The following is a 16,717-nucleotide window of genomic DNA, read 5'->3' as shown; positions in this document are numbered from 1 at the left end:
GGTCAGAATGTTTCTGTTCCTTAAGGGCTACTTTCTAGTTAAACATCTCTTCTCTGGACTGTCCATCTCTGACGAGGATGCAATTTTTTACTAGCATTAAGCCTAAGGAAATGAAGGAAATCAAATGATACTATAATTTTTCTGCCATCTAAATCTACTAATCTCGAGCCTGTCCTATATTATATTTCCTAGCTAAGTGTGTCAGAGTTAGAAATGTATAATGTCCTGCATTTAAACTCTTGATGGCTTTATGACCCCCCCCCAAAAAACACTGTGGCACAGAATGAAAAGTCTCTGGCTTTTATTGCCAAGCCTAAAAAATTATACAAATATACCTATTGTGCTTTCATTAATTACAGTTTTGAAAACTGACAGACACAAAACACCTAGTCATTCAATGAACGACACTTTTGACCTTGTTGGTTAAAAAGTTAGGTCTCTACATTTTGCTCCCATTGAAGAAAATGGCAAAATTCCCTTTTGTACACAGGTTTTAGACAGATGGGACCAAAATGTTCACCTGGTGTAATTCCATTGAAGGTAATACCAAGGATGAATTTGACCCATTATTTTCATCTTGGAAAATGTACAACACAACCCATATGAATTGTCAAAACAAAGTCAAGACCTTTAAGTGAAAGAAACCCACATTTTCTTTTTCCATTGTTCCTATTGCATATTTTCACACAATAGAATAACTACATCACTTGGACTATGGCACGGATGATAAAAATCTATTTTGTACCTGTGTGTATGTCTTGGTACAAAATCAGTATGAGATTTTGAAAGCTTGGGGAGGAGGAAGGAGATGATTGTCAGAACTAATCCTACTTGACAACCATTATTAGTTAAGTGCATCCATTTCTTCTTTTAAACTGAAGACTATTGTTAATATTGTTTTCTAACCATTATGTAGGGCTGTGTGAGCAGTACAGGATTTGATGCTTGATGAGTTTCTAAACTGATCCTTGCACATTTGATTGACAAGGACTAGAAATGAACCAATCTCTGGAAATTTGTATGGAGGATAGAGTCTGGCAAACTCAAACTTCTAATGTGAGAGTCCCTAGGCTTATGGGAGTTGAGAAAGGGAGGAAGATCAGATGAGAATCATGAAGTGAAGAGATATTGACAACATCAGCCTATATGCATATATGTGAACAAAGGTCTGCAATTTACACTAAACCATCATATCCCTATGTTTACCCCTTTTATAATAAATCTTGTACAATGCACGACTTGTGAGATATCATTTGAAAACTCATGATTTGCTGATCATTAGTGTCTTAGTAAAACATATAGGGTTATAAGATCCCATAGTACAATGTTACCAAGACATTTCCAAACATGTTCTGGAGAGCTGTCACAAACCAGTACCCCGGAGACAAAAGGTTAGCCAACTCCTCAGCCAGGTGTCAACAAGATCAAATGGACCATCACCTGATTAAGTGGCCACTCTTTGGCAGGAGAGAGGGTGTGGGCAAAAAAATCTATATTTTGACAAAGAAGCAGCTTTAGATTCCTATCCGTGAAGACTTTCTGTCCCCTGAACATCAGCTGGAGATGATTCTTGTGCAAAAGAAAGAGCTATAAGAGGAGAGAACAAATATCCCAAATGATCTCTTCCTTTCTATCAACTGGCATCAACAATACTTGAAGACGAATTGGACTGAGGGGAGATTTTGACTAAAGGGTTCAGCCAGTAAGAATATTGGAATTTGTGATGAAAGAGACCTTTCCTTGAATTGACTTAGCTTATTAAGTTAGGTATTATTTGCCTTTTACCTTTTATTTCTTTGTAACAAATTCTGACTTTTATGCCTCATTACTTGTGATCACTTAAAACCTATCTTCTGTAGTCAATAAAATTGTTTTATTGTTTTACCTAAACCAGCGTGTGCTCAGATTGAAGTGTTTGGGGAACTTCATTTGGGATAACAGAATTTGTGCATATTATTTTCTATTAATAAAATGACAGACTTTATCTGAGCTTGTATTGTCTGGGAAAAAGTTGGACCATAAAAAACACATTTCTGGGGGTGGAAATCTGGGACTAGGAGTTTCCTGGTGTTGGGAGTTTAGTGGTGTAGCCCTACAGGGTAATTCAAGAGTGGCTGGCTACGGCACTCTTACAATATAGCTGGGAATGATTTACACGCTGGAGGCTAAGTGTGAGCAGACCAGAAGTGGGTTGTTCTCATAGCAAGGCAGTGTAAAAAGCACCCCAGATTGGAGACTTGAGGGGGCACAGCTGTCCATCAGTCCAGATTGTACCTTGGGTACTGTCACATGTGTACAACTGAGTCTAAGGTGTGATGCAAGCATTTTGCAAATCACTGCCAATAGGTTACATTTACCACCTAGTTTCATATCTAGTTTACCAAATATAGGTCCTTAATTTTATTTTAGCATTCTTTCAATTTGCTTCCATAAATCGTTATAGTATAATCAGAAAATAGTTTTGGTTTTACACTCTATAGATCCCTGACAGGTCATCCCTGTCTGAAATAGGCATTTGCTAGTGTCATTAACAGGTATTCTCCTAGGACAATGAATCTCTCTTAAAATGGGAGAATTTGTGAATCAGGTATATTTTTTGTAGAAAACTCAATACCCTTCATCTCACATACATATAAACCAACCAAAATGATCTAGGTCAGAAGAAAATTTTGACCATTTCAGTGTTCAAATGCATTGGCAATTACTGGATTCAAAGCAAAGTATTTTGTTAAAATAGCTCTAAAAAAACCCACTTCTTTGGAGATGTATCATAAACTACAGGTCACTGCTCATTGCAAAGTACATCTGTAGAAAATTGCTAACAATCCATTCTAATTTTTATATCCTGAGCTCTAATACTCACTGAAAAGTGATGCTGGAGCTTCAGTGAGCCTCCATTGCATTGCCTCTGTCTGGGGGAAACGTAGACTAATGATTTGAATGAAGTGATAATTACTCTAAATGCAGTGAGAATCTTGGGCATTTGATAGCCCATTAATAGCAGCATCCAGCATTATTTAGAGATTTTTATTTAGTTTTGAACTGAAGAAATATGTGCGGTGGTTGACATTCTGGAAACCTACATATAGTCTGGGTAACAGTGCTTTATGCAGGTGTCATCAATAACGTTGGATGGGCTAAAAATAAATCTCATGGGGCAGATTGCTTCTCAAACTATGGGCTGAAGTAGAGTCTACAGTGCTATCCTTCCACATCTCTAGATGCAGGTTGCTGGGTAATGGATCTGCATGAGTGCAATTCCAATGACCTCTTAAACAGATAGCCCCTGAATTTCCATTTTGTGCAAGATGGTTTGGTATCGCACAGGTAATGTTTTTTCTGACACACAAAGATCTCCTGGTACAGCTGTTCTGCCCTTGACTCCAATTCAGAGGGGCACGGTGGGATATCTACATCCTTGCACACGTTCCCAGTTATGTGGTAGATTTCACTATGCATGCATTACTGTCAGGTTGCCCTTTTACTGACCCTATTTAACTCCTCACTTGAGACAATGCAGACACACCACTTTACACCAGCTGATGAACTGGGTCTTCACATTTAAAATATGCTATTCAGCCACAAGAAGTTGTCTTCTTCCAGAGGACAAAACTTGAGAACATCTTGAATTCAGAAAAAAATAGCTGATAAAGCTGCCTTATATTCTACTATTGATGATGCCTGATGCTGTTACTACCACATCAGGTACCCAAAAAGCTCCTGCCCCATGATATATATTATATCTTCAAAGGAAATGTTTCTGTAGGTGCCATCTTCACAAACATACTCTTCTTTGCTATCAGTAATTATCTCCTGCTTTTGAAGAAAACAAACTCTTCAGAGATGAGATGAGATGAGGGGAATACCAAATACTTGAATCTGTGTGAAAATATAACACATTTGGTAAAGTGAAGAATATACTTCGGCTATTTGTAAAGTGTCTTTAATCTGAGGCTCTCAGTGCTTCTTGCAAAATGTAATTAAATTACAAAGCATCATAGGCGCCAACTTTATCTGGTGCCAGTAAGGGCTCGGGACCCCCGCCTCAGGCCCTGCCTTGACTCCATCGTTTCCCCACCCCTGGCCCCACCCCCATTCCAACCTCTTCTCCAAAGTCCCCATCCCAGCTCCCCACCCTCCCTGCCCCAGTGGCTCTCTTCCTAAATCTCCACCTCAGTAAGCCTCTTCCCCTGAGCACACCACGTTTCCCCTCCTCCCTCCAGCCCCAGAGCACCCACGGAGTCAGCGCCTATGCACAGCATCTCCCTGGGATAGAAAAATAGTATTTACCTGTCTTACAGTTGGGTAAATTGAGATGCAGAGAGAGATTAAGTGACTGCTCGAGTCAGGCAGGTTGAAATTTGAGGGTTTTTTTAAGTCAATGACAAAACTCCTATTGATTTCAACTGGGCAAAGATTTCACCTACTGTTGGGATCCGGGCCTGACTCAGAATCTCCCACTTTAACTAGTACATTATACTCCTGTCCTAGTTGGATATTCTGATAAAGTGCTGATCCTGGGCATAGCATTGTTGTAATGCAACACAAGGTTTCAATTATGACTTTTTCACACTTGTTCAAACTTTACATTGTTTCCATGGTTCAAAAGCAGGGAAACTGGTATCCTGAGAGCTAAACATACATTCTGACAGTTCGGCAGGCAAATGGGCATACAAAGGGAAGAATTTCACACTTAAAATCTCCTCATTGAGTGCAAGATCATACACGTATTACTTAGGAGCAAGATTTCCCCAGAATGAGAATTAGAGAGAAAGCTATTCAGAAGCTACAACTGCAGTAGCCCCTTTGCCTGGCAGGAAAGACCTGTGAGAACACTAGTGTTCTGCACCCTTTGTTGGTGCATCATTTGATTTCTTCTACAGTTCAAGACCCTGATCCTGATCTTTAAAGCACTCCTTTGAAAGAGTTTAAGATCCAGACACAGAACACTACCAAATGAAAGCCTTCTCTCTGGAGTAGCCTGTCAGAAGACAGGAGAGCAGATCCTAATATATTAGGGCAAAAAAGAATATGAACTTTTTCCAGGAGGCCTTCCCACAACGATGGTGTAATGAGCATCTTAGAGGTAAAACATGAAGAAAAGCTGAAAGAATAAAGCAGGGGCAAGGTTGAGGAAGAGAAATAAGGAAATAAAGAGAAGGGAAAGGAGAGAATTAAGTAAATAAATGAACAAAAGAAAACAGACACTAAGGGTATGTCTACACTACAAAATTAGGTTGATTTTATTGAAGTAGATTTTTAGAAGCCAATTTTATACAGTCGATTGCATATGTCCACAATAAGTGCATTAAGTTGGTGGAGTGCGTCCTCACTACCGTGGCTAGCATCAATTTACAGAGCTATGCAATATGGGTAACTCTCCCACAGTTCCCGCAGTCTCCACTGCCTATCGGAATTCTGGGTTAAGCTCCCAATGCCTGATGGGGCAAAAACATTGTTGTGAGTGGTCTTGGGTACATGTCATCAGGCCTCCCCCCCTCCCTGAAAGCAACAGCAGACAATTGTTTTGCACCTTTTTTCCTGGGTTACCTGTACAGACACCATACCACCCCAAACATGGAGCCCACTCAGCTCACCGTCACAGTACGTCTTCTGGGTGCTGCTGGCAGACATGGTACTGCATTGCTACACTGCAACAGCTCCTTGCCTTCGCGGCAGATGGTGCAGTAGGACTGATAGCAGTTGTCAGTCTCCTGAGTGCTCCTGGCAGACCTTGGTGAGGTTGATCAGGGGCACCTAGACAGACATGGCTATCCTCCTCTTGAGACTCCAGGTTATTCTCTTCTTTAAGTTTTGTCTCATGGAGATTCAATCCTACCTGGAACATAGAATCACAGAATATCAGGGTCGGAAGGGACCTCAGGAGGTCATCTAGTCCAACCCCCTGTTCAAAGCAGGACCAATCCCCAGACAGATTTTTACCCCAGTTCCCTAAATGGCCCCTCAAGGATTAAACTCACAACCCTGGGTTTAACAGGCCAATGCTCAAACACTGAGTTATCCCTCTCCCCCTCATGCGAGCTGTAGGCTTCTGCCTCAGGCTGGTCTCCTAGCCGGCAGCACCACATGGTAGCACCTACTCCATGCTCTCATGGCTCGTGAAGCCTGGACAGTAGTAAGGAGCAATTCAACTATAGGCTGAGCAAGTGCAGAATGGTGGTAGAATGTGCCTTTGTACATTTAAAAGCTTGCTGGTGCTGTTTGCTGACTAGGTCAGACCTCAGCACAACCAACATTCTCATTGTTATTGCTGCTTGCAGTGCGCTCCATAATATCTGTGAGAGTAAGGGAGAGACGTTTATGGTGAGGCAGGAGGTTGAGGGAAATCATCCGGCATCCAATTTTGAGCAGCCAGACACCAGGGCGATAGAAGAGCACAGCAAGGTGCGCTGTGCATCACAGAGGCTTTGAAAACCAGTTTCATGACTGGCCAGGCTTCAGTGTGACAGTTGTGTGTGTTGATCCTTGTTGCAAACCTGCCCCCTTTGTTGATTTTAATTCCCTGCAAGCCAACACCCTCCCCACTTCAAAATAAAGTAACTCTTGAACTGCTGGTGGGGGAAGTAGGAGTGGCAACCTGGGCAGCAGTGATCATGAGATGGTTGAGTTCAGGATCCTGACAAAAGGAAGAAAGGAGAGCAGCAGAATATGAACCCTGGACTTCAGAAAAGCAGACTTTGACTCCCTCAGGAAACTGATGGGCAGGATCCCTTGGAAGGCTAATACAAGGGGGAAAGGAGTCCAGGAGAGCTGCCTGTATTTTAAAGAAGGCTTATTGAGGGTGCAGGAACAAACTATCCCAATGTGAAGAAAGAATAGCTAATATGGCAGGTGACCAGCCTGGCTTAACAGAGAAATTTTCGGTGATCTTAAACACAAAAAGGAAGCTTACAAGAAGTGGAAACTCGGACAGATGACTAGAGAGGAGTATAAAAATATTGCTCAAGAATGCAGGGGTGTAATCAGGAAGGCCAAAGCACAATTGGAGTTGCAGCTAGCAAGGGATGTGAAGGGTAACAAGAAGGATTTCTACAGGTATGTTAGCAACAAGAAGAAGGTCAGCGAAAGTGTGGGACCCTTACTGAATGGGGGAGGCAACCTAGTGACAGATGATGTGGAAAAAGCTGAATAACTCAATGCTTTTTTTTGCCTCTCCCAGACTGCTGCACTGGGCAGCACAGTAGGGGAGGAGCTGAGCAGCCCTCAGTGGTGAAAGAACAGGTTAAGTACTATTTAGAAAAGCTGGACATGCACAAGTCCATGGATCTAGATCTAATGCATCCGAGGGTGCTGAGGGAGTTGGCATTCATTCCATAATAATAATAATTGACTTCATTCAATAATAGCCAGAGTATTCAAAGTTAAGGTCAACACACCATGCCCACATCGTTATGTTATAGCATTCATCATGTCAGTAAGATATAAAGGTGACTTAAACGTATCTTTCTTGGCATTCATCAGTTAAGGCAGATCCTTAAGATTTTTTTAAATACAGGATTTTTAAATGCCATTTGCATTAAATAGCATGTTCTAGCTAAACCCTCTGCAGTTTTAGTAAGCGTATGAATGTCAAAGAGACTCAACATTCCAGGAATACCATAATGAAATAAAACATGAAGGCAGATGGAAAAAGAACACATCAAAGGTGAAGTATGTTTTCAATCAATCTCTGCAGAGGATTCAGGTCAAAATGTTGAGATTGTGTAATAACGTACAAAGCAAATTCCCATGCATAGTTGTATGAAATTATGTATATGAACTAACAGCCTGTGAGAATTGCACTGCTTACTGCAAATGTAAGCAACACAATGTAATTTTTAGTAGATGCCTTACCTATAACAGAGAAATTCTATTTAGAAGGAGAGGGCTAGTCCATGGGATTGTTTTGGTTTATTAATTCTCCCTGCAGTGTTGAATGAGAATTTGTTTTTTGAAAATCTTGCAAAAATTTGGAATAATTTCATGCCATAGCATATTGGTAAAGAAATTCTTTGTCCTGAAAGCCAAGTGAAATGGATTTCTATTTATAAAAACTACCTCTTTGTATTCAATATGTGAATTAGGAGAAAGTAGTGGTTTCTCACTAAGACTACCATGGGCTCATCATTTTTACAGCTAAAAAAATAAATTGTAACACAGAATCATCATCATTTCTCTTTAAAAATGGCACTTCTTAGGCCTCTACCCAACAACTGACTGTGTAGAGCTGTGTGACATTCTGTAACAAAACCTGAAACCAATTATAACTTGCCCAGTTTGGGGAGTTGTTACTAGCTTGAAAGTCAACCCTAGGTCATCAAAGTTTGTGAGAACTTTTGGAGTAAATCTGGATTCTGGGTTAAGTTCTTAGTGAATGAACCTATGGTGATTTATAGGTTATGTCAAACAAGATAGAAAATTAGTTTCACATGGACTAAACAAGAGCTAGGAAAACACACAAAAAGGTATTTGTAAATGTTTGTTCAAACAAAAATAGTGAATTCAGATGGATAGTACTTGTGATCCCTTCTGTTCAGTAGCTGTTTGTATCAGAAAATTTTGTTTGCAAAATGATCGCATAAAGAGAGATTAACTTATGCAAATATTTATGCACAAGTATTTGTGCTGGAACAGTTTGTGGGCCTAGCTTGAAAGTTCTTTTCAAGGGAACTTATCCAATAAAGGAACAAAACAATACTATGTGGCATAGGTGACCAATCACAGAGGACACAGAGAAAATTGTAAACATAGTAAATAATGATTCACTAATCGAAAAAGAGAGCTATGTTTGCTGAATAAATTATTTTTCTGTGAATAGTTCATTCAGCTCCATTTTTGACATGACTCCAAAGGAAACTTGATGGCTTCCTCAGTTTTCTCTTTAATTTTTCCAAGTTTCTTCAAACCCATAACTTACTGGCGGTGAACCCAGAAAAAATGAAACCACAGGAAAGATTCACCCCATGAACAAAACCACTGTATTTCATACAAGTGTATAAATAAGCCACCAGATGACATTATTCACCCTGGGTCTGATAAGGGCCTCTGATCCTTAGCTCCCACCAATTTAAGGAAACTCCTCAGACTGCTTGGCTGAATTAGCTATGCATAACAGTGATATTCCTTTTGCTTGAGGTTGACCTCACTTTAGCCCAGGATTTAAATAGGTGCAAATGGCATATTAATTATTGGGCCAACTATATAGCATGATATGTAAAGTTATACGGAATACAGTAGGGTTACACCAAATAGTTTTATGGCATACTGTCCCCACATGCAAAGTGAGTACTGTTCCTACACTCTGCATTCCTTTCCCATTTCGCTCAGGTCATTACAGTGTTCATGTTAAGATTAAAAACATTTAATACTTACAGAGCTTGTTGAGTTTTTCCATTATTTTTTTAAACATTTCCAACATGCAGTACAAATATTAACCCATAAAGATTTCTCGTATATGGGATCTGATGGGGAAGCTTAATAGCTTTATCTGAGATATGATTATCCTCTAGTTCTACAGCTGAAAAACCTAGCGTGATGTGGAGCTTCTGTGTAGGTGCCTTGATGTGGCTTTTTATTACAGACACTGTAATTTATGGTATTCCTCTCCCTGGTTTTCCTGTTCAACACAGTAATTACACCTCATCTGTAAGTTAAGAGGCCCTGGAAACAGTATCAACATGTCTCACTTTGTTCTGATGCTATGATGATGAATATAATGCACAGACAGACAGACTTATCTGACTAGTTACAGTCTCTTGTATGTGTTTATCAATGAGACTACTAAAAAACACCCGTTTTCCTGTGTTTGCACAGAAAATCTGTTCGGGTACAGTATCTGAAACTCAAAAGCATAGGAATGATGAATATTTAGCCCAAGTCTTCTCATTTATTTATTTATTTTTGTATAAGAATGACTGACAAAGCTCACTGCAGGACAGAATAATTCTTCACTGGCAGACTGCTTCCACTTCTAGAAGATCTGAGATGAACTGAAGTAGACATTTTTATCATACTAGTTCTTCTATAATAATAAGATGGCAAAAAATCCATCCTCACCTGCATGTGTCAAATAGCAGTGCTAGACCTAATTCATAAATATTTATTTACAAAGCACCTTATGCCCAAAGCCTCCTGACTGACTAACGTTATATGTAAATATCATAGATGTGTCTGCCAGGAGAAGCCTTGTTACTGTCTATATGAGATGTGCTCATTTGTATGGTGCAGCCTGAGGGCCAGCCAAAGGATGGCCACCAGCAGCACAATCTTTCCAGTTTGCCTTGGAATGAGCAAATGTTTTCTTTATGCTCTGTGTTTCAAATGCTCTCTTGTCTGCTCAGCAAATAAGGTCAGAAATATTCCATCCATAATAGGCAGGCACAGGGTCTGCTGGGTCACATGTCTCGACGAGATGCTCTGAAAGGTTATTATTTATTTTTACAGCTCCCAAAAGGGTGCTGGGCACTTTACATGACAAACAGAAAGGAAAAGGCCTTGCCCCAAGGAGCTTATAATCGAACATTAGATGCAATTCAGCAAGTGGAGTAACACACATTATGAGACAGAGGGGAAGGAGGACAAGTGTTACAATAAGGTCACCTGAAAGGATGTCATGATGGTCCACTGCAGGCTGCATTCACAGGAAAGAGACGCAGGCTTGAAGACAAAGTGACAGGACCTCAGCTGGTGTCAATCAGAATAGCTCCAGTGGCTTCAGTGGACCTACCTCGATTTACAATAACTGATTTCTTATCTGTGGGTAACCTAGCAATTGAAGGATCAGTAGGCCAACAGCCTGTCAAAGCTTAAAAACCAGTCATTCACTTGCCTAGATCCAGTGAAGATGTAAATAGCAGGCACTATGGATGTAGCATTTTCAAGTAGCTGTTACAGATGGGAAAATTAAAACACTTGAAATTATTCCAGGAATCCATAAACCATGTTTGTGCCTCAGCAAGTTATCTAGACATACACAAGAATGCCAGTGTGCCCGCCAGCAATGCTCAATCATAACCAACATACTGCATGCAGAAACCAAGTGAAATGATTACTGTCTATCACGCTGGCCAGTGACTGATTGAGCCATTTTCAACAACCTGAGAAAATCAGATTGTTAAATCTAGAGGTAATCTCATGGGCCCTCAAATGAACATACACTACATTGGTTCCTCTTCTTCTTCGCGTATGCACGAGGTGCCTTAAGTGGCACATGACCAGGATTCACCTTAGGATGTGTAACAGGGTGTGATGAGTCAGGCGCTAACTCAGCAGCCTGTCACTCAAATCCCCACCAATTTACACTCCTTGAGTTCTGATTGAAAGACAAGCAGTTGGCAGAGGAGGTTAATTAAGTGAGTGGGACTACAGCTGAGGGGCTAATTGGTAAGAGCTAGGTATACATAAGCATTCAGGAAGGAAATGTAGGAGGGGAAGCCAGGAGCCTAAAAGTGGGCAGAAGTAGAGGGGACTGGCTGCTGCATTACCACTCTTCCCAGAAACAAGAGGGCAAGCTGGCTACAGATTGTGAATAAAGGATGGTGGTAAAGAAGGCCTGGAGTGGCTGTAGTTTGTTATGCTGGAAAGCACTCTCAGGGTAATACCTGGGTAGCATAAGATTATTCATATGAGATTAAATAAATCCAACCCAATCTCATCCAGCCAGTTTTGCTAATCTTTGACTGTGATACCTCATGGCAAATCTGTAATTGAAGAAAGGCTACCTCTATCTTTGACTCATTCTAAATAGAGGAAGAAGATAGCTCTTGGAGTGAGGTTCCTGGCTAGACCCCTGGGTTCCCAGAGATAAGGATTCAGTGGTATATGCCTGGTGAAGATGCTTGAAATGGTTTTAAGTTATCTGGCTAGTGGTTAATCTTATTATCTCATACTTGGACTGGTATGCAATAACAAACTGTAAATACCTAGATTTTTTCCACGGTGCACGTCAGAGCTTTATTTCTTAATGCATGGGATTGAATCATTGCTCTTCATATGTTTGTACAAATTAGACTGAGATTAAATGAAAGGGTTGCAATGCTTCTAGAACCCTTCCAGATTCAAACCTGATGCCTCCTCAGGGTCTGCTACTCCTCTGGAAGCCTATTTTTTTCCAGTTCCAGGTGATAGTATTGAAATTTATTTATAAACAGATAATTTTGATTTTTAAACAAATATCTTTAACCTATTTTCAAGAAAACTGCTTTTCCTATTTCTAACCACTCCTATTCCTATGCTGCTAGAAACAAGCAGCAGACCACACACCCCAGTGTCTGTGTTCTGTTGCATGTCTGCTGGCAGCAGAGAATTTGCACTAACTTTTTGCTAGAAAATTACCCATTTTCACCTGCTAATGCAAACAGCACTTGGTGAGGAAGGATGGCCCAATGGTTAGAGAAGTAGCCTAGGACTTTTGAGATATGGGGTTAATTCACTGCTGTGCTACAGCCTGTCTGTATGACAGCAGGCAAGTTACTTAGCCTTCTGTACTTCAGTTCCCTATCTGAAAAACAGGGCTAATAACACATGTGGGTGCTGTGTGAGGAAAAAATACACAAAGGATTGTGAGGTGCTTGGATGCTATAGTAATGGAAACCATATAATGGGAACTTATATACATCCAATTCTCTCTCTCGTTCTGGTTTGGTTTGCACATGTATTTTCTTATCTGCTTTGTGCTTTTAGATCAGAGCTCTTCCTGGATTATTTTAAGCATAGGTCCTTCTCTTTAACATTCATTTTAGCCATTTATCAAGATTTTGTCTGGAACAATATGTAGCTTAGCCATTTGCACTACAGCACCTTAATGAGACAGTCTATGAGAGCAGATCACCCTAGTTCCACTCTCTCTGATGCACTGCTGAATCAATGCTAGTGCTGATGCCACATTTCTACTGAAACGACAAGACAGAATTATTTCAGTTCACTGATTTGCCACAGGCTAGCATATGCTTCCTAGAACTGAAACCATAATATGACTTACAAAGATGTTTATAAAACTCTGAAGTCAGATCCTCAGCTGGCATAAATCAGTGTCGCACCACTGAAGTCAATGGAGCTATGCCAACCTATAGCACCTTCTGATCTGGCTGTATAAGTTTAAAAGGTTCCACTTTAGCAAAGCAGTAAGGGCTTAATGTGCTGGAGAATTAAGTCTTCTTTACACTAAGGGAATAGTGTATAGCAGACTTAAGTCTAGTATATAATACCACTGGAACATTCCCCTTGCATGAGAAGATCCTCAAGTGGCAAAGAATAACCATAACAGATACTACACAATTCCCCTTCCTGGGTCCCCAGGTGTGAACTTAAGTTAAAATCACAGAGTTCTTGGTTCTCCAATACCTAGAGAGGACCAGAGTGTTATGTGAGGGATTCAGTGCAGTGAAGGACTTCTGGGTAGGAGTCATTTGCTAGTCCTCTATTAAAGGGGATGGTGCTTGTGTCTGATGTCTCCCTACTGCCAGGATACAGGATGCAACTGGGGAAAAGGCAGTGTGACTGTGGTTCCCCTATCTCTGGCTGAACCCCTGAGGTCTGTGATAATCAGTACAAGAATAAAGCATCCTCAAGGCTGTTTTAATTTGCATAATGGACCAGGGGGGGTTCTCCAGGACTGAGGATGTACAAGGGCATTTAAAGCCCACTCCAGACTTGTGCTGGTCAGTCAGGAAAGAATTTGGCTCTTGCTCCTTCATGTCTCCCCCGACCCACCCATACACACACAAGGAAGTAGTTAAAGTAGACTTCATAGTGTGAAGCCTGTGATTGTCCATTTCTAATCTGAGCTGGGTACAAAACTCTTCCCTGCAATACACATAGGGCCAAACACTCATCCCAGCACCCAGCCTGAGTAGGCTGAGCTGAGCACATGGGGAGGTGTGGTGGGGACAAAGGCAGAGAACTTCTTTCATTTAGCCTCTGGAACAACTATGGTGTAACTCCACAGTGGCCACTGCAGCCATGCAGCATTGCTGAAGTAGTGCTTGATGCCTGCAGCATGACCTTTGAAGAAGCAAGCCCTGGAGCATCTATGCAGTGGCAAATTGTCCATTCCTGTCTTTTTCAAGAGCAATGACTGATGCCACAACTGTGTTCAGAATGCATAACGGCCAGTGTTACATGCTGAGAGTCTTGTCCTCATCCAGTAGCTACCTGCCCTCCAGAGCCCCTGGCATCCCATCAAAGTCCCTCCTGAAAACTGACCCTCTTTCTCCAGTTCCATTCTTCAGGCAACACTGCATAGAGAGCCTCAACAAAACCAGGCTGCTCAGGACTCCCAGAATGCACACCCACTCCAAATCTTCCTCTTTAATGCCACAGAAAAGGACCCGCCTCAAGAAATTGCCTCTACAGCCAATCTGCCCATTAATTAACAAACTTTGAAGTAAAGAAGAGAAGCCTCCTGAAGCAGTTGGATGAAGTGGAAATCTGGCGAAAGGCTGTTTCTTCTCTAGCTTGGGTAAACCATGAATAACCTGAAAATAAAATCATACAGAGGAAACTCAAACACGAGGTGATATCACAGCCAGGAAAAAAACAAGAGATCAATTTAAACAGTAAATATCAAATACTATGTGTTAAATAATAAAACAACTTCCATGCTAAGAAAGACCAAATAGCAGAGGTTGCATACAAGGGACTCATGCTCTTCATTGCATAGGTACTTGTGTGAAAGTCAATGAAACAATTCACGTGAGTAAAGCCTGCAAGATCAGGCTCTAATTCTGTCATCATAAAAAGGACATAATATTTAAAACACATTGTAAAATGCACATATTGATACACAATGTAGTTCAGTAGTCAATACATTCACAAAGCTGCAGATCTGGAGAGTCTCAGCTGGTGTAAATCAGCTTCTTTGACTTCTATAGAGCAAATACTGTTTTTCACCAGCTGAGACTCTGACCCTTTAATTCCAACATCTTGCAATAGTCTCAGGTAGGGTGACCAAATGTCCCAATTTTATAGGGACAGTCCTGATTTGGGGGTCATTTTCTCACATAGGCACCTCTGATTTATCCTGTCCTGATTTTTGACACTTGCTATCTGGCCAGCCTAACCTCAGGTATTTGATTTTTAAGGAAATAAGTTTAGCTTAGCAAAGCAACATCTCTAAATTCTTCACAGTGCATATAGGATGCACTCAGAGTTTCAACTCTACAATGAAACACTGTCCAGAGTTCCAGATGGCCTCCATTTCATACATGCAGGGTCTGGCATGAGTGGAGTCCCGCCATGATATGTAGCAGGTCCCTAACAATTGAATTATGTCGGTGACAAACGAATCCATGCACAGAATTGCTTTGACATAAGGTCGGCATCTCAGTAGAAAAGTAAGTCTTGGGAACTTCTCTGCAACACACAGCAACAAGGGAGTTGCAAGCAAATATGAACCCATGATGTCCCTCCCTTCAGCAAATATCAGAAACTTCAACACTGCTAAGTTATGTTTGGCTGAACTTCAGTCAGTGTTTGTTGAAGACGACGCCATTCTTTGTGATTTTAAATTACTCTAATAAATGTTAAGAGAGCAAATCGAAATGCTACAGGCAGCATTTGAAAATAAAACAATTTTCTTTCATATAGCAAAAAGCAAGGTGCTCTTTCCAGGTGCAAAACGAGAAAAGAGTAAACCTAGTAACAACATACCAAGCTAGGCTGCAATTTCCATGGTGATTTGACACATTAAATAACTTAGGATTTAAAATACCTTGTGCTGCAATAATTGCTTGAAAGCTACTTGGGGAAAAAAAGCAGTTGAACAAGAGCAAGAAACACAAAAGAAACTGATATAATCATGCCAGCATCAGGTTATCTTTAGGACTGGCACTGTAATACCAGTCCTGGCTTTGTGATACAGTGTCCCAGATAAAGATGCAGAACAGCTTCTCTCTTTAATTTTTTTTTTCATTCATATTAGAAAGAACAGACACCAAGCGAACTGTCAGTAGTATCTTGGCAACCTACGTACAAACATTTAGCAGCATTTCACAAGCTATTTTATGGCAAAAAGCATAAATTGTCCTATGTGCTAGAAGGCTCGTCCTCTGTTATACCATTAATGACACACTGTTTTTAAGATATATTTTAATTAATAAATGTGGTTAAATAAATCCAGCCATATTCAGAACCACCCATAAAAACTCTCCCTTGATGACTGTATATTGTATTAGCACCACTTTTGCTTCTCCCAGTCCAACAGATCCACCCCTGTGGCAAATTGGGGAAGGTTTATTTTGTGGAAGGTTGAGTGTTTATATTGATAAGGGAGACTCTATACTGTCATGTAGTGCATCAGATATGGAGAGAAAGGAAAGGAGCATTCTTTACCCTAGCTTCATCACAGGATGGCCTCAAGTGCAAAAAAGTTTTTTTAAGGGGAAATTGTCTGTACTATTAGAGATTGTACAGAGAATAGATTAGTGTTAGTGTTATGGTTGGAATAAAAGGTTGTACTTAGAGGGAGATTGTCATAGAAAAGACTTTACTGTAAATTGAATTTATTCCATTTAGGCCACAAGAAAGGAGAAATATTCAAGAGCAAGCTCAGTTTAGAGTGGAGGCCAAAGATATTAAATTTTAGCTTACTGGCTTCAGGCATGCTTCCTCCAAACACATTGGTGGCGGCTGGTGAAAATTGTTGTAATGCTGTATACAGATGAAAGAGCATGTATAAGTTTGGGGCGAATGCCACAACAATGTTCCTGCAAGCAGTCAC

At 40.6% G+C, this 16,717-nt stretch overlaps 1 long non-coding RNA gene across 1 annotated transcript in view; it reads right to left on the bottom strand.

Annotated features, from left to right (window-relative positions):
* Positions 1–284: 284 nt before the first annotated feature.
* LOC127045775 (uncharacterized) overlaps positions 285–16,717 on the bottom strand; it is a 139,658-nt gene continuing 123,225 nt past the window's right edge. Inside the window, exons 6-7 of the long non-coding RNA XR_007772814.1 lie at positions 5,598–5,839; positions 285–3,879 (exon numbers count right to left, since the gene is read on the bottom strand). This is a non-coding gene — a long non-coding RNA (uncharacterized LOC127045775). The remainder of the gene's footprint in view (positions 3,880–5,597; positions 5,840–16,717) is intronic.

Source organism: Gopherus flavomarginatus, chromosome 2 (genome assembly GCF_025201925.1).
Source record: "Gopherus flavomarginatus isolate rGopFla2 chromosome 2, rGopFla2.mat.asm, whole genome shotgun sequence".
In the NCBI taxonomy this organism is placed as follows: Eukaryota; Metazoa; Chordata; order Testudines; family Testudinidae; genus Gopherus; species Gopherus flavomarginatus.
This window is presented reverse-complemented; position numbering and strand designations above follow the sequence as displayed.